The sequence below is a fragment of the Zootoca vivipara genome, chromosome 1, assembly GCF_965207765.1.
Source record: "Zootoca vivipara chromosome 1, rZooViv2.hap1.1, whole genome shotgun sequence".
Lineage (NCBI taxonomy): Eukaryota > Metazoa > Chordata > Lepidosauria > Squamata > Lacertidae > Zootoca > Zootoca vivipara.
This window is the reverse complement of record NC_142582.1, coordinates 93,718,207-93,740,160: the sequence shown is the minus strand read 5'-3', so window position 1 is coordinate 93,740,160 and position 21,954 is coordinate 93,718,207. Positions and strand designations below refer to the sequence as shown.

Genomic DNA, 21,954 nt, shown 5'->3' with positions numbered 1-21,954 from the left:
CGAGGCGAGGAGGGAAGGCGCCCCCGCTCCGCTCACGTCCAGGGGAGGATGGGGAAAGCAGATGGGGACTTGGGCAGGCGGGAAAAGAGCGATCGGGCGGGCGAGAGGCTCGACGGGGCTGCTGAGAATACAGGTTGGGCGGTGGGGGGCGGGGCGCGCGCGGAGGATGCTGCCGCTCGCGTGGGGACGCCCCTCCCCCTGGCTGGGCGGCCGTGGCCATGCCGTGTCCGCTGGGAGCCGCCCGCCTGCCTTGCCTTGCCTTGCCTGCGCTGGGACCTGGCTGGGGCGGGTGGTTGGTGCGGAGATTGGCTAGCGGGGGCGGGCCAGGTGCCTCGCGATTGGCGGGCGCGTCGGAGCGGACGGCGCTGGGGAGGTCGCCGATTGGCTGCCGACGAGGAAGCAGGAAGGGAGGACGGAGCCTGAGCGGAGCAAGGGGCTCGCTGCTGCCGCTGCTGCTTTCGGGGAGTTAGAGCACATCGGAGGCGGAGGCGGCAGCAGCAGCGGGCGCGGAGCAGCGGCGGAGGCAGGACAGCAGCCGAGCCTTCCTTGCGCCGAGGGAGCGGCGGGAGCGGGAGCCGCGGCGGGAGCAGGAGAAGCAGCCGCCGCCCCCTCCTCCGGCCTTGAGCGCGCGGGCCCCAGAAGGGGGCGCGCCTCCAGTCCCCATCCCGCAGCCGGGCGGCTACGCGGCGGCGGAGGAGGAGGAGGAGGCGGCGCTGACGCAGCAGCGTGGAGCCCGGGACTCGGGCGCCCCGGGGCGTTCCAGCCGCCGGATTCCAGCCCGGCCGGGGCCTCCGCCTGCCCTGGGTGGGCCCGCTTGATCCGAACGGCGCCGGCAACGACGACGACGACGGAGGAGCAGCAGCCCGCGAGCGCCCCGGTGAGTGCGAGCGAGCGAGCGAGCGAGTTCGGCGTCAGCCCGTCAATCTGCACCGGCCGGCCGGCAGCGCGATGGGGCTCCGCCCGCCGACGCCGCCAGCCTCGCGAGCCCCACAAGCCAGAGGCGGCGGCGGCGGCGGCGGCGCTGCTTGGAAGGGCGCAGCGTCGAGGAACTTGCCGAGCGCGGGCGGGTGATGGGAACAGGTGCCGCCGGGGAAGCGGGGGGTGGAGGGGGGCGCGGTTCTTGCGGGACGCCCCGGCGACGAGTCGGCGCGCAGGCTTCAGCCGGGGGGGCCACCGGGAACTTTCTGCTGGGATCCGGCTGGTGCCGGCACGAGGGCCCTGGAGGGGAGGGAGGGAGGACGATCGGTGGAGGTCTTCAGGCAGCGTGTCCCTCCGGGCGCCTCAGCCCGTTTCCCTGATCTTCCTCGTGTCACGGTGGGTGGGTGGGTGGGTGGCTAGTTTGCTGGCTGCGGTTCCAGTACCAGCCGCCGCCGCTCCCCTGCAACGTCCTCCTCTTCCTCTCGAGTGTGTGTGTCGCCGGGGGCCTGCCTTGTCGCTGGGGGTGGGCGGCGATCCCCCTTCCCCGAAGGGCGCCGTGGCCCTCGGGCTGGTCCTCTGCCCGAGCTGAAGGACACTCCGGGCTGCTCCCGTCTCACCCCGCCCATCACCCGGCCTCCGGAGAGCAGGGAGGAAATGGCCCCCGGTGGCAGGTGGGCTGAGCTCTGACAACGACTCCCCGGTGGCCCACTTGGATCATGCTAGCGAGGGTCAGGCTGCCTATTCGCTTCCTGGGATTAGCTTTAAGGTCTAAAGTTATGTAATAAAGCCATTTAACTTTTACATCGACGATCGAAAAAACAACACCCCCTTTCCCCCTCCCGATTCATCTGGGGGAAAGGCAGGAACTGAACCCATGGGAGACCACGTGAAGGGCCTCCTTGGCGCTCTCTCTCCTTCTCTCTCTTCTTCCCCCGTTCCTAATTTTGTCCCCTGCCTCTTTGAAAACGACATTGTCACCCAGTCTTGTTTCCTAGTTGGGAGAGGGCTGCTGTGTCGGTCCGAGGCACCTTTTGGGGTAAACCAGACACAGAGACAGATGTCCTGTTTAAAATGGGCTGTAAAAGACAAAGACGCATGCAACACTCTCTCTTTCTCCTGAGGGGTCTTTTGGAACAGGAACTTGGAACCGAGCGCCAGAACAGAAGCGATCAACCCTAAGAGGGTTTAAAAAAAGAAAGTGGTCGTGGGAAAGAGGCATCGGAAACTGAATCTTGATGGGTTTTCTCTAGAAAGAACAAGGCACTTAATAACTTGACACTGGCTCAAGAGACATGCCTCAGTGAGGCAAAGTAAAGTTACTGATTTGCTGTGATATTTGAAAGCTGCCATCAAAATAGTGGAAGACATTTGTGAAGTGGTAGCAAAAAACAAAGGGAGCCAAGCGGATGTATTACTTGTTCCTGGAGATAATTATTTTGTAATCGTTAATAGTTCAGGGAATATAAATATTTGTTTTGTGTGGTATTTCTCTGTTTATCACAACTTGGATGTGTAGTGTTTGCATAGGCCAAAATCAGATGTACGTTTTTGAGTGCATTGGCTATCAAATTTGGAATCATCTTCCCTTCCAGTAAGGACTACTGGAATGTCCTTTATCACTATTCACAAGCTGCCACCCCTTGCACTTAGGGAGAAGGTGCTAACACCAGTTTTCACACCCTCCTCATGTCCTAAGAGTAGCAAGAGAGTGTAGGTAAGAAGTCCCCTTCCCCTCCTTGTCTGACAGTTTCAACAGAGAGCGAAAATGGGTATCCAGAATGAAATCCACATCAGTGTTACTGACAGGTTATCTTCCCTCCCACCATAGCCTTCTGAATAGGCAGGAATGGGTGGAGAACTGAAATGGTGCAGTTGATGGAACATTTCTGTTTGCAAGTGATGTGCAAAATTGTGGGAAGGTTAAAATATGATTGATTAGTCATCCACAATGTATATCTCCAACGTGTTTAAAAACCTTTTACAGGCTCGTTTTAGAACTTCATTTCTTTTATGAACAGAAAAGAGGATTGAAGTTGTATTGCAAAATTATCTTTAGGGGTTCTTCATGAGTGTTCTAAAAATGTTTGGTAACAGCATTAAATTAATCTTGTACTCAGATTGTAGCAACTCAGTGTTGCATGTCGGACAACTATTTTGTGAAAAGTGTGTACAGTATAGTTTTCATTTTGATGATTTTATAACAGTGTCATCACTCCTATGCATAACTACACTGTGGAACAGGTAGGTAGCCGTGTTGGTCTGCCGTAGTCGAAGCAAAATAAAAACATTCCTTCTAGTAGCACCTTAGAGACCAACTAAGTTTGTCATTGGTATGAGCTTTCGTGTGCATGCACCCTTCTTCAGATATTCTTCAGTGTGGAACATCAGGCATTCTGTTTCATTAGGTAGACCACATGTTCACACATCTGACTTGAGCTTCTAGAATCTGGAAGTTGTGTTTACGTAGAAGAATAATGTTAGGATTAGGAAAGTACCTTTCTGTTTTTATTTCCAAGTTAAGGTTTCTTGTCATTTATGTAGAGGAACGAAGTTAAGAGTCAAATGACACTGAATTCCATTTGTTTCTGTCTGTATGGAAAACAAAACTGGTTGCTTGTGTTGCTTTCTGTAGTATAATGTGAAAGTAACTTCAGGAGATCAGCTCTTGCTCCTTTCCGGATGCTTCTGATTTTATGAGGTTAGCCAGTTCTAGATGGATCATTACTTTTTATTTATTTAGATATGTAGCCTGACTAATCCTTAAGGCAAGTAACATTTCCTTATTGCATCGACTTTTGTTAGTTTCCATTTTGTAAGAAATTGATCCGAGGCAGATGCCTGAGATCACCTGGTGAATCGATGGATAAACTGTGACTTTGAGTTTTGGTTTCTATTTTGAAGCTCATATCATTTTTCATGAAATGCCAAAGCAGAATCAAAGAGGGGGCTGGACGTTCAAGCGTTTAGATACTTTCAAAGTCTGGGAGCCAAAACAGGTTGCCCTTCTTTCCAAAATTTCCATGTGTAAAGCTCTTGCCTACAGGGCATTTGCAAGCTGCTAGATTTGTTCTGTAGATTGGATTGAGATCCAGAGTTCTGGTTTCAAGTAGGTGGCGCAATGCTAAATTTTCCTTGTGACATTCCAAAGGGACTTTTACAGAGTGCTTGAGGAATTCATGCATTTGAAAGAATCTCTGGCATCATAATAAATCAGAATATTTGCTGGTTCAAGAATCTTGCTTGCATCGGGTTTGTAAGCTGATCTAGTGCACGCTTATCTTCAAGGATATATGCTGACTTTTTCATTTGCTTAGTGTGTTTTTAAAGTTGTATTGTTTGATTTTTACCCATCCAATATTTCATTACAGTTAGAATATGAAGCCCATGCCACACAGGGGCGGGAAGTACCTGGCCTAAAGGGATTTTCTAGTGCTGATAGCTCAGCACTTAATAATAATAATAATAATAATAATAATAATAATAATAATATTGTTTATACTCCACCCATCTGGCTGGGTTTCCCTAGCCACTCTGGGCGGCTTCCAAATGAATATTAAAAACAATACAGCATCAAACATTAAAAACTTCCCTAAACAGTTGTCTTCTAAAAGTAAAATAATTGCTTATTGCCTTGGCATCTGCTGGGAGGGTGTTCCACAGGGCAGGTGCCACTATCAATAAGGTCCTCGGTTCTGGATCTCAGTGTCCGGGCTAAATGATGGGGGTGGAGACGCTCCTTCAGGTATACTGGGCTGAGGCCATTTAGGGCTTTAAAGGTCAGCACCAACACTTTGAATTGTGCTCAGAAACGTACTGGGAGCCAATGTAGGTCTTTCAGGACCGGTGTTATGTAAGAGGACGTGCAGCGTCTTTGGCCATGCACTTCTGGAGAACTTAGATGTGGCCTATCCTATCTTCCCAGCTCAAAGCAGGATGAACAGAAATCTGAAGTCATTGTTAGAGATGGGTTTCTTGTCTTGGTCAAGTGTGTAAATCAGTCATAGAAAGCAAGGTTTGAAGGGATCCTTGCAGGTAGTCTCTTGTACCCTGTTTCTCATATTTTAAGACATACCCATAAAATAAGCCATAGCAGGATTTTTAAGCATTCAAGGAATATAAGCCATACCCCGAAAATAAGACATAGTGATAGGCGCAGCAGCAATGCCGGCCATGGCAGGAGGAGGAGGAAAAAAATAAGACATCCCTTGAAAATAAGCCATAGTGTGTTTTTTTGAGGAAAAAATAAATATAAGACGTGTCTTATAATATGAGAAACACGGTATGTACCGGGCCCCAGACTGGAATTCTTGCCTGCATTAATAATCATCTCGAAATAGAAGGGAAGTGGATTTTATTTATTAAAATACTTTTATTCTTCAGTCTACTTTCCGTTAATGAGTATTTAAAGGTGCTAACAACGTTCTGCTATTTTTAATCAAAACTACTGGCTCTGAAGAAATAGCCCAGCGTAAAATCATCATCATGAAAGAGAAAAGCACACAGTTATGGACCAGAGCCCTGCTGAGCAGTATCATTTTTCATGAAATGCCAAAGCAGAATCAAAGAGGGGGCTGGACGTTCAAGCGTTTAGATACTTTCAAAGTCTGGGAGCCAAAACAGTAGCCTTGCACTGTTTACCTATGCATTTTAGTCAGTGGATTGTGGAGCAGGACTTGAAGACTTAGTACAGTCGTAGCTTGGATCCTGAACGCCCTGGACCTCAGACGTTTTTGGCTCCCGAATGCTGCAAACCTGGAAGTGATTGTTCCAGTTTGCGAACGTTCTTTTGGAACCCGAACATCCGACAGGGCTTCTGTGGCTTCTGATTGGCTGAAGGAGCTTCCTGCAGCCATTCAGAAGCCATGATTTGGTTTTCGAACATTTTGGAAGCTGAACGGACTTCCGGAACGGATTCCATTTGACTTCCAAGGTACAGCTGTATTTGTAAAGTGCATTTTCAATGCCTCTTCAAATAATTTTGAATGCCTATTTCTGCCATAGCTGCCAAGTTTTCCCTTTTCTCGCAAGGAAGCCTATTCAGCATAAGGGAAAATCCCTTAAAAAAAGGGATAACTTGGCAGCTATGATTTCGGCAATATTTTAAAACTTCCTGTCCTGCAAGGTAGGTCAATATTGTTATGACCATATTACAGGCTTTTGAGGCTGTGAGGACCAAGGACTTCCCAATCCACACTCCTCAGCTGTGATGCTGCATCAACGGCAGTTGATATGCTGCAAATGGGTTAAAGGGCCATTTCTCCGTTTCGAGAGGCTTTGTTAAAAATACAGAATTTTCTAGCAAATTGATTCAAGCAAAGGATTCATTTTCATTCTTTTAAGAGAAGAAGGTCCAGAATTGTGGGTATTCGCTCTGTAAGCAAGACCTCAGTCAGATTCATTCTGGATGCTTCCTCTTTGCGACCTTTGCCCCAGTAAGGCACCTGTCATTGATCTTTCAAAGCAAAGAGAAAACCGGAGCACCTTTAGGACCAGAAATCCTCTGATCTCTGAGTGGATTTGCTTAAGCATTAGATAGAACCCTGTTGAAAACCTGCCTTAATCTCTGTGAATGAAGTCTACAACATTCTTTATTATAGCACTTTTAAAGAGGCCCTTTGTCGAGGCAAAGCTTCATATAGGTGACAGTGAGAGAACCTAAGACACTCTTTAGATTTGGGTCCTCCTCCTAATGTTTATGGGATTAGTGACCCTTTAAAGTGGGGCGCAGTGTGACATTTCATAGACAGTTTTGCATTTTCCCATTGTTCTCCCATTTGTTACCCTTATAACAAACTCTGCTAATGATACTCCATCATTCACGTGGCAGTACTGAATCTGTTGTCACAATATTTACAAATCCTCCTTGAACCAATCCTTGAAAGTTTCTGTGCCATTTTTGAAGGCTTCTGTTCTCCTCCTTTAAAACAAACAAATAAATAAATGGAATGTTGGCTTCTTTATAGCCCTTCACAGCTTTTCGTAGAACGGTAACTCTTCAATACTGTCCTTTTGAATAAAAATATATTACAGGGACATACGTACAGGTGAAACTCAAAAGATTAGAATATCGTCGAAAAGTGCATTTATTTCAGTAATGCAACTTACAGTGGGACCTCGACTTACAAGCTCCTCGACATCCGACGTTTTCGAGTTACGAGCGGAAAAAGTGGCCGCGCGCTTACGATTTTTTGACATCCGAACGGAAAACCTGTTCGCAGCTAGATGTGGTTTCCTCGACTTACAAGTTTTTAGAAGCGGTTTCCTCAACTTACGAATTTTTCCGTTTCCAATGCATTCCTATGGGAAACCGCTTTTCCTATGGGAAACTCGACTTACGAAGTTTTTGACCTACGAGTGTGCATTTGGAACGGATTAAATTCGTAAGTTGAGGTCCTACTGTATTATTTTTTAATTTTTATTTTTACAAATGCTTTCTTTTTGAAATTCCACAGTAATAAAACAAATAGTTACAATAATACAAAAATATACAAACATAAACATTGCTATTACATTTCATTAATTACATTCCATTTATAATTGACCTGCCTGACGACAAATAATTACAAAAAAAAAGGCTTCACATATTTTGCTTTGCATGTCATGCATCTATCTCATATGTTGGTTTCACCTTTCAAGTTGTGTTACTGAAATAAATGCACTTTGCGACGATATTCTAATTTTCCGAGCTTCACCTGTAGACAAGAAGTTCTACCCAGAGTTACATTACAGAAGGCTGTTTATACTGTGGGTCTTTCCTACTCCTTCCTCTCCACTGCAACTTCCCACAGGCAACTGATTGGGTCTGTGAAAGCAAGATGCTGGACGAGATGGGCCATTGGCCTGATGCAGCAGTCTGTACTTGTGTTCTCTGTGTCGAACTATAGACTAAGTCTTTTAACCAGGGCCTGTTGTCCTGCCGTGTACTCCAGTAACAACTATTCAGTAGCTGTTGCTGCTGAGTAACTCTTTGAACCTGGCAGGCACCTCTGCCATTCTTTTCCTCCTGCATTTGCCTTGTGCCTCCCTGATTTCAGGCTAGGGTTGTTAAAAAGTTGGACCGTTAATATGTGTTGAGGATGTGAGATGAATGCATGGAGGGGTCAGCCCTTGGGACAAGAGACTGTTTTTCTCAGCCTTTAAAAAAATAAAAAAAATAAAAAGTTGGTGCTTCTTACACAGTATTTGAAACTTTTATTGAAATAGAAGACTGGGAATACTTTTTCTTCAACTACTATTCCGACTTATTCCAGTACAGAAGCTCCACTCCCAGCAATCATTAGATGCAAAACAAACAGCTGAAATAGTTGGTGAGCCTTGGTAGTCAGACATGCAATTATACCTTATCAATTGGTACCACAAGTAACGTAACCATTTTAATTAATACCTGTTAATTAAAAAAAAAGAAAACTCACCACCAGCCTTGATCGTCAAGTAGAGGATACATTTGGATTTTGCTTCTGTGCAATGCATATTTTCCTCTCCCTACTAACCTACATAAGTAGCTGTAAACACCCAGATGAAGGAATAATGCAATGAGGCTATTCTGGGAACAACTTCTAGTTTTTAGCTAATCAATTGAACTAATTGAAAATCGCCATTATAGTCCTGTGCATAACTGCAATTTAATTGCATTGAACAAAATAGAGAAAGTAAGGAGCACTGCACAATGAATGTGTGCTACATAACAAAAGTTTGGATTGGTCAGGGTAGGATACAACCGTGGGTTGTGTGTGAGCACTAACAAAATTATGAGTGAGCCCCTGTGCTGAGCTAATTGCTTGTGATACAATAGGTTGCTCACTCTTGATTTCCCAAAAGTTACAGTAACTTGTGATGTTTCTGCATATTAGCTGCCTTAAACAACAACACCACCCACAACACATATTTTTTTTTATTGAGGACTCTCTTGCGTTCTGCTAGGACATTTGGCTGATTCAGTTGCTAGAGGGCAAAGCAGTGAGAAATTGTATAGGCAGCTTTGAAAAGTCAGCAAGAAATGCATGCAGAAGCAAAATTGCCATGGAATCAGGATACGAACCTAATACAGTGGTACCTTGGGTTACAAACGCTTCAGGTTACAAACGCTTCAGGTTACAGATTCTGCTAACCCAGAAATAATACCTCAGGTTAAGAACTTTGCTTCAGGATGAGAACAGAAATTGTGCTCCGGCGGCACTGCAGCAGTAGGAGACCCCATTAGCTAAAGTGGTGCTTCAGGTTAAGAACAGTTTCAGGTTTCAGGTTAAGAACAGACCTCTGGAACGAATTAAGTTCTTAACCAGAGGTACCACTGTACAGATTTCAGAAGATTGCAGTATAGAGTTAATTATGTTGATAGCCTTGAAAAAAGGGGCATTTTTTGGGCAGGAGATTTTAAATCCAATTCCAGACAGTTCCAGCCTGAGAGGATTTCAAGTGCAGTATTTCTTTTAATGGTTAAGAGGAGCAAAATACAACAGGTCTGTGGAGTTGATGAAAAGCTATACTTCTTTAATTCAGTGATGCTTAGTTCTTTCACCGGAATTTTTCCTTCACCTTCAGTTTTGCACAAACTAATGCATTATATCATTGGGGCAAAATTATGTGTTATCCATGAGCCAGTTGCGTTTCAGTGGGTAATGGGAACCCTTTTTCTAATTAGAAAGGGGAGGGTTTTTATCTAAAGGCCCAAGATTGATTAATATGGCAAGTGAAGGAAAAAAGAAACCACAACACTAATGAATGAGTTTAGTCTTCATCCTGGATTAACAACCAAGTCAGAATTTATGAGTTTTCGTATCACATAGCTGTAAAAGCAAGATATAATTTCTTTCAAATTCCTTAGAAACCTTCAATAAAATATTTGGGGATTAAAGTCACTTCTAACTCTAGGATTTAATTTCAAACAAGCACAGTCCTTTAGTTGATAAGATTAGAAGAGATCAAGATCAGTAGAATAAATACGGAATATCATAGGTAAATGGCTAAACTTACTTCTCTTTTGTCTTGAAGTATATACTTTATCAAGAACATTTAAAAATAATATCCACCTTCATCTTAGTGTGTCAGTCAATATCAGTCCAAAATGGATCTCTGGTTATAAAGGAGGAACATAATGTAAAAATGTACACACCTTTGTATTGTTATCGTTTATTTTAACTTGGAGTAAACAAGAGGGGCGTATCCTTGTGTTCTAAGGTATTCTTATCCTGTCACAGGAAAACTAGCTAGTTTCTAGATATGACAGTCTATTGAACTTTCAAGAATGTGATTGTATTTAATTATACTTAGTATCTTAGCAGAGGTGAATTTTAAAGAAATGCAGAATGTGTTTACATTTTTCCAGCTAACTGCTTATCTTCCACAGGTGATGAATATTAGTACTTTTGGCTAGTTTACTAAATCAATAGCTGATAGTCTAAAAGAAACCATTATATCAATATATACATATGTGATTCGTATAAGATTCAAGAAATTCTAGGCTATATTTGGAAGTGTGGTTTAGTAGGAGCAGACTGTAAACATTGGTGGGTTGAAAATTCAGGATACAAGCATACTCAATACTTGGGATATTCCTTATGCGTAGATTCATTAACAATTTTTCTTGGATATGCTAGATGTCTGAGCATTAGCAAAAAGGATGCTAAAGTGGTTACTAACATAATGGAAGTGAAAATAGAGACAGCAAGACAGAAAATGCACCTGCTTTGGAAGTCTCTAATCTAGTGAGTTTGTGGGAAATAATTAAAATAGTTAAGGTTGACAGTGAAATGTAGGGAAGGAAGACAAATAAATCCTTTTCTGATGGCAAAAATATACTAATGGGATGTAGCATGTGGATTCAGTTAAATATTCTAATATTTCAGAGCTATGACTGTGAATAATATTTCATAACATGTATGAAATATGCAAAATTGATATTTTTTTAAAAAATACTTAATATTCCTAAGTTTGCTATATATACCATTTTAAATCCCCAAAAGAGTCCTGAAAGGTAAATAAAGCAAACTTTACATGATTGCTAGCAGTACAGACACTAAGATGTACTTAAGCTGTGTGTATCTTCACTCTAGCTTAATTAAAAGTATTTTTCATGCAAAAAATGCATGTAGATATGAACATTTGGGGTAAAGGTTGAAGCTCAGTTGAAACAAGCTGGATGGGTAAGCCAAAATCCTGGATTCCCTACTGAATTGTTTGGGGAGACTTCAGCAACCCTAAAAGAGACATAAAGGTTGCTAAACAGTGGCAGGAATGTGCATGAAAAGGTTTGATATAGCATTGATGGATTGAAGAAACTAAACACCTGGACTCATTGGTATAAAGCAAGAAGTTAGGGAGGGAGGCTTTTAAGCTCTAAGAAAACAAGAAGAGCAGGCATTGGAGTCTGCAGCTGGGGGCATCCAATCCATGCAAAATGTGACGCTTCCAGCTTTCCTAGGGGAGATAGAGGCAGTGTGTGCAATCTTTTCATGGGTCAGGGGTTCATTTATTATAACTCCCACCATGCAACAATTCTACAGTAGTTAGAGAAAACATAAGTACTTAAAAACGGCTATTTTCACCACAGTGGTTAAAGTCGTTTAGTCTGCACTGCTAGTCAAACAATATTCTCCATTGCTTTTCTGCATTTTTGTTCCGCGACATCTGCTATCCTGGAAATGTTAACATCAGGTGAAGAACTTTCCTGTTCCCTCTATTAGGGCAGCATGCGAATGTACAGTAAACCTGGATGTTTCTATACAGGCTGCTGCATCATCATCTCATTACAGCAAGTTAGAACAGGGCTGTCGTCATTATCATTGTTTGAGATTTCTAAAACCGACCAAAGGCTAACTTTGGGGCTGTTTTTCCTAGAACAAGTCCCCCAAACAATGTCCAGGCCTATTTGTTAGTCGATTAGGCATATTCATACAATACCCAAGCTCTCTCTGTGTGTATGTGATTTCTGAGTCCACATCCTGTACTTGCTGCATATGTTCACATATGTCAGTTGTGATCTGGACACTGATGATAACCATAGCTGCCAAGTCTCTCGTTTTTCGCGGGAAACCCCCATATTTTAAACTGTTTCCCGCTGGCAGCCTGGATTGGAGAAAATCCCGTAAATCCCCCGGATTTCAGTACCTGCCCGGGAGGCTCCTTCTGCGCATGTCTGGACATGCGCAGAACCGATTTTGGGTGCTCTGCCCATGTCTGGGCACCGGAAATCAGGCAGAGCGGCACCGGAAGTCGCTTCTACGCATGTCCAGACATGCTCATAAGCGACTTCCGGTGCCGGCGCTGCTGATCCCGGATTTTTCTAACCGGGAGTTGGAAGGTATGATTATAATATAAGAATCGCCTGCTGGACCAGACCAGTGGTCCATCTAGTCCAGAATCCTTTTCTCACAGTAGCCAAACCAGATGCCTGTGAGAAACCAGGGAGCAGAACACAAGTACAAGGGCACTCTCTGACCTCCTGCGATTTCCAGCACCCTGTATTCAGAAACATTGCTGCCTTCAACAGTGGCGGTAGTGTATAGGCATCATGGCTAGTAACCATTGATAGCCTTCTCCATGAATTTGTCTAATCCTCTTTTAAAGCCATAATTACCTCCTAGGTAGTTTGACTATGCACTGCATGAAAAAGCACTTCCTTTTATCTGTCCTAAATCTTCCAACATTCATTGGATGTCAATGAATCTGTCACGGTGAGCATTTTATCAGAAAGTATTAAAATACTACTAAATGCTACACTCTTCAGAAAATATGTTGTCTTTCATTTATCAAAGGTCTGGAGGTGTTTAAGCAGAGGTTGAATAAGCATTTGTCATGGATGCTTTAGCTGAGATTTAAATGCCTTGCAGGGGGTTGGACTAGGTGATCCTTGTGCCCCTTCCAGCTCTACAATTCTATTCTATGACTGGAAATATAGAATTGTTTGACTTTCCTTATGACTATAATGTTTTGAAGTCACGAAGGCCTTTTGTTTATACCCCATGCTTTTTAAAAGGGGGTACTCAAGGGCACACAGTTGTTAAAAAGTGTGACACTATAATAACTTAATGGTGAGTACCAACACCTATTTTTCTAGGGAAAAAGTACTGGTTATACCATCCCATTTTCTTGTTTGGTTGTTTCTGTTTAACTATTGATTTGTGCTTTTACCTTGTGTTTTTAATCTTGTGAACTGTTCTGAACTGTCTTTTGATGAATTAATGAGATTAATTCTCTTACTCTGCGTCTGTGTTGGATAAAGTGGGAATGGGAGCTTGATTATGGTTACTGTTTTTTGTTTGCATTTTTCATTATATATATATATAGCACAGAGAGTTGGTTGTCTCTACTTTCATGACAAAACCAGCCTTGCAGCTCCTGCCTTCTGACTCTTAAGAGCTTGTATTTTGGGACACCAACATCACCCAGTCCTTCATGCTGAATTGTGGTGTTTGCATTTGAAGGTGACCTCAAGTGATGGCCTATGTAATTTTTTTGCAAAAATAGCATGATCCTTGGTAAGAGCTGTCTAGCATATGTAGCAAAGATTATTTGGGAAGAGAGGTTTGGGTCTGAGAGATGTCTCTGGTAGCCAGAGGTGCAATTTTGTAATTTTATTTTCGCACTAATTTCCTGCACTATTGCAGCTCATAGCGAGATTTCGTGAAACATTTTCATGGTGGATCATTCCACATCAAGCTTGAGAAGCTGAACAACGTTTGGTACCAGTACAGCAAAGAACCAAGCACAAGGGATTTCTCTCTCCCTTGTACTTCTGTACCCATGGATAGTAATTCTTTATGATGATTACTAAGCATCTGTAGAATGAGAGTGCCTTTTCGTCATGAAAAGTTGCTGCTGTGTCAGTAGTGCCCAGCAATGTAAGCACAACCAGCAAAGACCTAATAACACCCGTGGTATACCACAACTGTGCTACAACCACCAAAACATGGTTGAGTACTTGAAGCCTTAGTAGACATTATTTTGCTTCTGGAATATGGCCTGGGCTCCTTTGAGAGACGAGGGGCAGGATATAAATAATAATAATAAAACTTGAATTGATGCTGTTGTTGGCTAACCTGTAGAGAGTAGAAAGTGTTGTTTTCCTAATCACCCATATATGGAGAACAGGTATTGTAGACAATGCTAATGATGGTGTTTCTAGTTTTGGGGATTAGGGTGGAAGGAGACCATGGGATAGAAATAGGTCCTGCCTCCCTGGCTTGGCATAGTAAAGATTGCTATCTTGAAAAAGAAACTAGTCTTCTCTGCAGGGATAGAAATGAGGAAAAACTTCATCTATGACTTCAAGGATTGTATTCTACAAAGTTGTCCCGTTTGCGCAAGGACTCCCACATGCAAAACTGAAATTCTCCTCCTTCATGCAGCCCCCAAATCTGTTTATGTGGTTCCCTCAACGCTCCCAAACGAAATGGGGGGGGGACACAGGGAGGGGAAAGGAAAAGTGAAGTTTTGTTGCTCAAGCAGAGGCCCTGGCACGAATAGGACAACTTTGTTTGGTACCACCCTCCGTCTTGTGCACACTTGGAGTAATATCACATTGTGGGACTTAGAATCATAGACATGGAAGGGACTGTAGTGGCAGACTAGCTCAGTGTGAAATCTACATGCAGGGTGCAACTGTAGCCTTCCTAATAGATGGCCATGGAGCCTCTGCTTAAATGCCTTCAGTGAAGGGGAACCTACCACCTCCCAGAGTGGAAAGCTCTTTGGGTTAGGAAGCTTTTCCTAATTGTATACAGTAATTAAAATCTGTTTCCTGCAATTTTCACTGGTTGGCTCTAGTCCTGCCTTGTGGAGCAGCCGAAAACAAGTCTGACCCACCTTCTGCATGACAGCTCTCTTGAGCTCAGTGTTTCACAAACTTGGGTCTCCAGCTACTGTTGGACTACAACTCCCATCATCCCTAGTTAGCAAGACCAGTGGTCAGGGATGATGGGAATTGCACTCCAAAAACAGCTTGGAGACCTAAGTTTGGGGAACGCTGCTCTTGAGTCTATCCATAGACGTGGGCTGCAGCTGCTCTTCAATCGTACAGTGGTACCTCAGTTTACAAACACAATTGGTTCCGGAAGTCTGTACTTAACCTGAAGCGCACTTTCCCATTGAAAGTAATGGAAAGTGGATTAATCCATTCCAGACGGGTCCGCTGAGTACTTAAACTGAAAATACTTAAACCGAGGCATACTTAAACCAAGGTATGACTGTAATTCAGTATTCATAGAATCATAGAGCTGGAAGGGTCATCTACCCCAAATCCCTGTAGTGCAGGAATGTTTTGCCCAACATGGGGCTTGAACTTACGATCCTGAGATTGAGTCTCCTGCTCTACCAGTTGAGCTATCCTGTTGCGCTAAGACTACCGGTCCACCACCACAGGCATTGCTGCTTGCCCCATGGAGCGATCTCCCCCCTCCCCCTCTGCACTGTTCTGGGGGTTCTCCTAACCATCCCAAGTGGATTTGGGGGAGGTGCGGAGAGAGGAGACAGAGGAACGGCTGGTTGAAGTTTCAGGAGTCCTTACTCTGGCTTCCGCTAGCGCATTAGGTTAGTTCAGTCCAGCCCTATGTGTTGCCTTTTCACATCCATTTCAAGTGCAGTTCAACAACAGTGGGTGTGTTCACATGTGATGATAATTCAGCTGCCTCTCGCTTCTGCTTTGCTTCTCTGCTGGTAAAAGCAGGATAAACAAACCAGGAAGCCTCAAATACTCAAACTGAGGCGTACTTAAACCGAGGTATGACTATATCTGTAGAATAGGTACAGGACTAGTGTTGTAACCACAGTGGGATAACCTTGTATTCCACTTTGAAATGTGGCTTTCCACCTACACGTTACTTGGCAGGTGCAATATTCTGCTGAACTTCACTATTTTGCTTCTACAGACTGTAGTGTCCTTCCAGAATTTCATATTCCACGAATGAAATGTTTTTGTTGTGATGATTAAAACCTATACACACTTCCAATAAAGGGTGTGAAAATGTGCTCTCTAGAGATAGGAATTGTAAAGTTTGTAAAGTGTTTTTTAAAAAACTCAAAACACCTTTGAAGTTGCTTTCTCAGTGCCATTAATTTACTTGTTTACTTGACGGGAGAGAAGAGCATCTATTTTCTTCCGTCAAACGGTGGAGTGTGAGACGCACCTTTGATCAGCGAAAAGGAAGACTACTCAAGGCCAAGGAATCATAGCTGCTCTATGGAGGTCATAGAAGTAATGATTCCACTTTCCCCCTCACGCTTGGGAGGTTTAACTACATAAGATGTGTGTCTTTTACTGTATGTGGCTGCTTGGCCTGTGTGTGCAATCCAGATAGAAGTGCCTGTCTTGGGATTTATCTGATCTTTCCTACCGTGAGGATACAATTAGTGATAAAGGCAAAGGTTTCTTTCTCTTGCTGGGATTGGTATGTTCCAGGAGGTCTTGGGGCAGACGCAGGAGGTGCTTATGAAAGCATGAGGAGGCTTAAAAAGGGATCGCTGCTTGGTAGACTGGCGCTTGCAGTAGGAAGGACTGTGTCTATAAAATGCATGGCTTGAGAAATGTGCCTTTGGGAAACAAAAGCTGTTAAGCAGATTTTTGCTGCATATCAATGGTATGGCCAAATTTTGTGTGTGTGTGTGCTGGTGATAGGAGGGTGGTTTTTTTTTAAAAGAATTTGATTATTCTTCAACATTCTTGTTCATATTCTTTGGTTTCTGCTCATGCATTCTGTTCAGGTAATACCTTTTCAGTGTTGGATGGAAACTGCATAGTTCAGCATAGTTTTATGGGAAAGTAGCATGTGCATCTTATAAATACAAACGTATTGGGACCCAGGGACCCAGGTGGCGACAGGGACCCAGGTGGCACTTTGGGTTAAACCACTGGGCCTAGGGCTTGCTGATCAGAAGGTCGGCGGTTCGAATCCCTGAGACGGGGTGAGCTCCCGTTGCTTGGTCCCAGCTCCTGCCAACCTAGCAGTTCGAAAGCACGTCAAAATGCAAGTAGATAAATAGGAACCGCTAAAGCGGGAAGGTAAACGGCGTTTCCGTGTGCCGCTCTGGTTTGTCAGAAGCGGCTTTGTCATGCTGGCCACATGACCTGGAAGCTATACGCCGGCTCCCTCGGCCAATAATGCGAGATGAGCGCGCAACCCCAGAGTCGGTCACGACTGGACCTAATGGTCAGGGGTCCCTTTACCTTTTATTGGTACAATGCAGTCAGCTTTTGAATTACACAGAACTATTTGAATGGACAATCTTAGCCAGAACACCTTGCATTTCATCTGTGTCCTGTAGATCGGAAAGGCATTAAAAAAATGTGAATTTCTATATAATGCTGTTAATGCAACATTTGGTCTAACATTTAGCTGGTTTACATGCCTACTAGGATTAATCTGGGTTTGGCAGTGGGTGATACTAAGTTATTTGTGACCAGGTGAATGTTTTCAGTGTTTACTGAGCTTGTGTGCACAAGTTCAGCTATCCACAAGAATTGGTAGCTAATAGTAATGGTTCCAAGGTCCCTGTGTGCATGTTTTTCTCAGTCCAGTGATCACGGTCAGCTAGGCTGTGATTCTTCTGTGATTTGCAGATACCTCTCCTTGCATGTATGCACAGTAGCTGAGTGGCTGGGTGGATCCTTAGTTCAACTGACCAGGCACTTTCAAGAGCTCCAGTTAGGATCAGGCCTAGGCGATATATCAATACATCGCCCAGGACCGGTATGAGGAGCAAACCGCAATGTTGGCTTCACTCAGTGCTATATCACTGGTGAAACCGCCACCCTACTCTGCCCTCATACTGTGCAGAGGGAGAAAAAAACTACATTGGCAAGGTGCTGATACAGCTTGTTCCTCTCTCTGCATCTTTTAACTACCCGGCTGAGGAGTGTGCGGTTGCTGCTCCCCTCAGTCGAGCAGTTAAAGGATTCCCAAGCCTGGCGCTGACTCCTGCGCAAGCGGGGAGAGCACCAGGGATGTCTCTGCCAGCTGAGCTGTACAAACAAGCTGCCTTGTCCCAGCCCGCTAGGCGGTGGGGTGAAACTGTCTCAGCTCCCACAGTGTGGCAATTTCACCCAGCTTGTTTTTTCAACATCACAGTATCTTGCCAGACCACAGCGTTTCGCTGGTGATATATCACGATGTTGAAAAGCTGGTATTGCCCAGCCCTAATTGGGATATATTAATATTAGGACCAAGGGGCATAAAGAAGCAAATTGTTGCTTTTGAAAGGGGGGGAGAATGACAGTGTGGCACTTGTTCAATAGAAATCCTACAGCAGCTGTTCTGAGGTACATAGCAGAGCATCCTTCTACAGGCTGAGCCTGGGTTCATTCAGTTGGTGAAAGGGGACAAACAAAGCTCCGCAAGGTCATCCATAATAAAGACAAACTCCAAAATCACAATATTTTAATGGGATGTCTCCCATGTGATTTTGGAGAAGAATCCAGTCAGTGAGGATTTTGACTATCTGGGGTGTTCTCTCTCTCTCTCTCTCTCTCTCTCTCTCTCTCTCTCTCTCACACACACACACACACACACACACACACACACACACACACACACACAGAGAGAGAGAGAGAGAGAGAGAGAGAGAGAGAGAGAGGTTGCAATACTTAGCACATTGTTTAGTTTGTGATGTTTTTCTTCCTATATTTAAAAGATAAAGGTAAAGGGACCCCTGACCATTAGGTCCAGTCGCGGACGACTCTGGGGTTGCTGTGCTCATCTTGCTTTACTGGCCGAGGGAGCCGGCATACAGCTAACTGGTCATGTGGCCAGCATGACTAAGCCGCTTCTGGCGAACCAGAGCAGCACATGGAAACACCGTTTACCTTCCCGCTGGAGCGGTACCTATTTATCTACTTGCACTTTGACGTGCTTTCGAACTGCTAGGTTGGCAGGAGCTGGGACCGAACAACGGGAGCTCACCCTGTTGCGCGAATTCGAACCGCTGACCTTCTGATTGGCAAGCCCTAGGCTCAGTGGTTTAACCCACAGCGATGCAAACACCGTGTGTGCATTTTATGAATGGAAGATGTCTGTGGGCAGAAAAGGGGGCTTCTGAAGAGAAGCAGGGAGTTTGGGCCTTTGTGTTTGTTACACTGGCTATTTAGCAAATTATATGCTAGCCCAGGTTTTGCAGCCAACACAACTGGGGAAAATATTCACAGCTCTTTGAAAACTTTTTAAAATTAAGTAGCAAATAGATAAATCACTAATAATAATAGTAACTACTAGTCTGACTGTTTTTTTCTAAATTCATACTTCACATTTTTAGATGCATAACTAGATGTTTCAGATATGCCCCTAAAAATGTAGTGCATGAACTGGCTCTGCTGCACTCATTTCCTGTATGCTAGAAATTATTCCACTATGTATGGGAGCTTATGACTAAGGTGGGGATTCCCACACAGCATTCCTACACATGGAAAAAAAACGTGTCACTGTCTTTATGTGAAATAAACATATTTTGCCCCTACCGGTACATGTTATCACTTTACACTTGTTTACATAGAATTGCTTTTGCCGGTTTTTGCCACCCATTTAGTCGGTTTGGAGAAGTCATTTTGGAGCTCTCTGCAATCCCTTTTTGTTTTGATGACCCTGAGCAGTTTTGTATCATCAGCAAATGTGGCCACCTCACTGCTCAACCCAACCGTGGATCATTTATGAACAAATTAAAAAGCACAGGTCCCAGTACTGATCCTTGGTGGGTCAGCACTCCACTTTCTACATCCCTCCCTTGGGAGAACTATTTATTCCTACTTCCTGCTTCCTGTTGTTTAACTAGTTCCTATGTGACCTGGAACACACCTGGTATGCTTACTGAAACTCTCAGAGAACTCGAACAGGTTTGTGAGACGGTACTTGCCCTTGCAGAAGCAATACTGGATCTGTTTCAGCAAGGCTTGTTCTTCTGTGGTTGGCTATTTTATCTTTAGCAATCCTTTTCACCAGGTTTCCTGAAAAAGATGTTGAGCTAACTGACCTGCAATTTCCATTAACCTCCCTCTCCCCAACCCCGATCCTTTTTTGAAAATTGGTGAAGCATTGGGCACTTTCCAGTCCTGAGATATAGAGGCTGATCTTTGCGAGAAATTATCTTTTTTTTCTCTGTTAGAAGATCCAGCAATTTCGCCTTTGAGAGGTTCTTTGAGAGTTCTTTGAGAACTCTCCTGCAGATGCCATCTAGACATGGCAATTTGTCAGTTTTTATTTTGTCTATTCTGCCTAATAATAATAATAATAATAATTTATTATTTATACCCCGCCCATCTGGCTGGGTTCCCCCAGCCACTGGGCGGCTTCCAACAAAACATTAAAATACATAAATCCATCAAACATTAAAAGCTTCCCTAAACAGGGCTGCCTTAAGATGCCTTCTAAAGGTCTGGTAATTGTTGTTCTCTTTGACCTCTGGGGAGAGGGCATTCCACAGGGCGGGTGCCACTACCGAGAAGGCCCTCTGCCTGGTTCCCTGTAACTTAGCTTCTCATAGCGAGGGAACCGCCAGAAGGCCCTCGGCACTGGACCTCAGTATCTGGGCAGAACGACGGGGGTGGAGACGCTCCTTCAAGTATACTGGACTGCCTAGAACTTCATCTCTCAACACCACTGTTTGCTTGAGTTCCTCAGACACCCTTCCTGCAAAATTTAGTTCAGGCAGAGGAATCTTCCATTTATCTTTCCCTGTGAAGACAGATGCAAAGAATTAATTCAGCTATAATCTTCTTATCTTCCTTTGGCATTAGAACTTTGGGAGGTGGCTAAACTCTTGGATGACAACGGAGTCAAAGGTGTGCTAAGGGGACAACTTTGTTGGATACGATTCCTTATTAATTATGTTTCGTTTTGAAGAACTACTTTGTGAAGAAGGACTTTATTTTATCTGCCTCAAATCTTTTGCCAATCAAATACTTCGAATCACGTTCACCATTTAATTGCCTGCTCACCCTAGAAATATTCTTTCGGGAGCTGTTTGCCATTGAATTGTTTTTCATCATCCTGAATAGCAGATGTCATCTGCAGGCTTGGGTGCAACATTGCTGACCCACTACTCCAAATATTTAGCTGTGTTTTTTTTATATATAAAAAATCTGTCTTCTAATCCATAGGAGGACACATCCTATCCAACAACTTTTGTGAGGAAATATTATCCAAACCATTACAGAAACAGAAATACATAACGTCTACATTGTTTCTGTTTATATGTATGCCTTAAATCTCAGTGTATTTGAAAATATTAGTAAGGCAGAACCTTTCCTTGGAGAAACCATGTTGATATGCTCCAGAAACAGACTAAAAGGGAAAGGGGAGGCATTGTGTAAGACCCCTCACAAGGTTCAGAAGAACATCGGATGATGTACTACTTGTGTACTATTAGTTACTTAGATAGGCAAAGATTTTGTAGTACAGTAGTTGCTATAAAGTTCTGATGGCCTAAATTTATGGCTGGGTTTTGTTTTGTTTTTAACATGGAACAGGAGGATTCAAAAGCCAAACTGTTTCTATACAGCACACAATTAAGCACATTATAGCGCATCCTTTGACATTTTTTTTTTAAACAAAGAACTCATAAAATTGTCTTTGTTTTAAGTTTTAACTTGGAAGGAAAGCCTCATAGAAATTGTGTGTATGGCTGTTCCTAGGAATTTGAAAGCACCATACCCAGCCCTGTCACTTGGAAATTGATGAATCGTATTATTGGTGCTTGTCATCAAAGGGTTTTGTGTTTCTTTTATACCTGTCTAATAATCCTGGGTTAAGTCTATTTAAACTATGCTCCTGAGACCAACAGTGGAGGTTTTGTTGGTCAAGTTGCGTTTTCCCCCCAAAAGGAAAAATCATCTTGTTGCTAGTGGTGGTTTCCATTTGACTTTTTCTAATACAGATCAGAGTATAACATCATTGTCATTGAATTTAGCTAATAAGTTGTGCAAACAACGTAGGGCTTGGAACAGACTAGTTGCGTGGACATTACAGATGCGATGTTTTGAAGGAAAGGGCTGCTGCACTGAATGTAGAGAAAGGAAGTGCCGTATCTGAGTTCAGTGTAAAGCTCCTCCTTCCTTCC

At 43.8% G+C, this 21,954-nt stretch overlaps 1 protein-coding gene across 1 annotated transcript in view; it reads left to right on the top strand.

The window, feature by feature from the left end:
- The first annotated feature begins 401 nt into the window (after positions 1–401).
- Positions 402–21,954, top strand: part of BAHD1 (bromo adjacent homology domain containing 1) — a 66,740-nt gene continuing 45,187 nt past the window's right edge. Inside the window, exon 1 of the mRNA XM_035111179.3 lies at positions 402–877. The gene's annotated coding sequence lies outside the window, so the exon portion shown is untranslated. The remainder of the gene's footprint in view (positions 878–21,954) is intronic.